Source organism: Oxyura jamaicensis, chromosome 9 (assembly GCF_011077185.1).
Source record: "Oxyura jamaicensis isolate SHBP4307 breed ruddy duck chromosome 9, BPBGC_Ojam_1.0, whole genome shotgun sequence".
Taxonomy (NCBI): domain Eukaryota; kingdom Metazoa; phylum Chordata; class Aves; order Anseriformes; family Anatidae; genus Oxyura; species Oxyura jamaicensis.
This window is the reverse complement of record NC_048901.1, coordinates 13,597,839-13,598,400: the sequence shown is the minus strand read 5'-3', so window position 1 is coordinate 13,598,400 and position 562 is coordinate 13,597,839. Positions and strand designations below refer to the sequence as shown.

The following is a 562-nucleotide window of genomic DNA, read 5'->3' as shown; positions in this document are numbered from 1 at the left end:
CATTGTGACAGAACCTGAAGCACTGTGACAGAGACAAGGGCATTGTGACAGGGCTAGGGACACTGTGACAGGACCTGGGACATTGTGACAGGGAGAAGGGCACCGTGACAGGACCTGGGATATCGTGAGAGGACCTGAGGCACTGCGACAGGACCTGGGCTCCGTGACAGGACTTGAGATATCGTGACAGGACCTGAGGCGCTGTGACAGGCTCTGGGCAGCGTGACAGGACTTGAGATATGTGACAGCCCCGAGGCACCGTGATGACAGAGCCCTGCCGCCCCCCGCCTCACCCCGCAGGCAGCGGCCCCCCACGGCGCAGCTCCCCCCTCCCCGTCCCCCGTCCCCCGCTGCCGGCGCCCCCCGCGGGCTCCAATTAACCCGGCAATTAGCGCCGGGCCCTCCCACAGCAGAGCGGCGCCTAAGGGGTTAAACCGGCGGCCGCCCTCCCGCCCCGCGCGCGGCCCCGTTGGGCCGCCCATTGGCCGGCGCGCGGCGCGCGGCGCGCGGCCAATGGGCGGGCGCCGTCCACGAGCCGGGGCGGCGTGCGGGCGGCGCCCAT

The 562-nt window shown here is 70.3% G+C and overlaps 1 protein-coding gene across 1 annotated transcript in view; it reads left to right on the top strand.

Moving 5' to 3' along the window:
• Positions 1-438: 438 nt before the first annotated feature.
• The window catches only part of HES1 (hes family bHLH transcription factor 1), a 2,223-nt gene continuing 2,099 nt past the window's right edge, over positions 439-562 (top strand). Inside the window, exon 1 of the mRNA XM_035334840.1 lies at positions 439-463. The gene's annotated coding sequence lies outside the window, so the exon portion shown is untranslated. The remainder of the gene's footprint in view (positions 464-562) is intronic.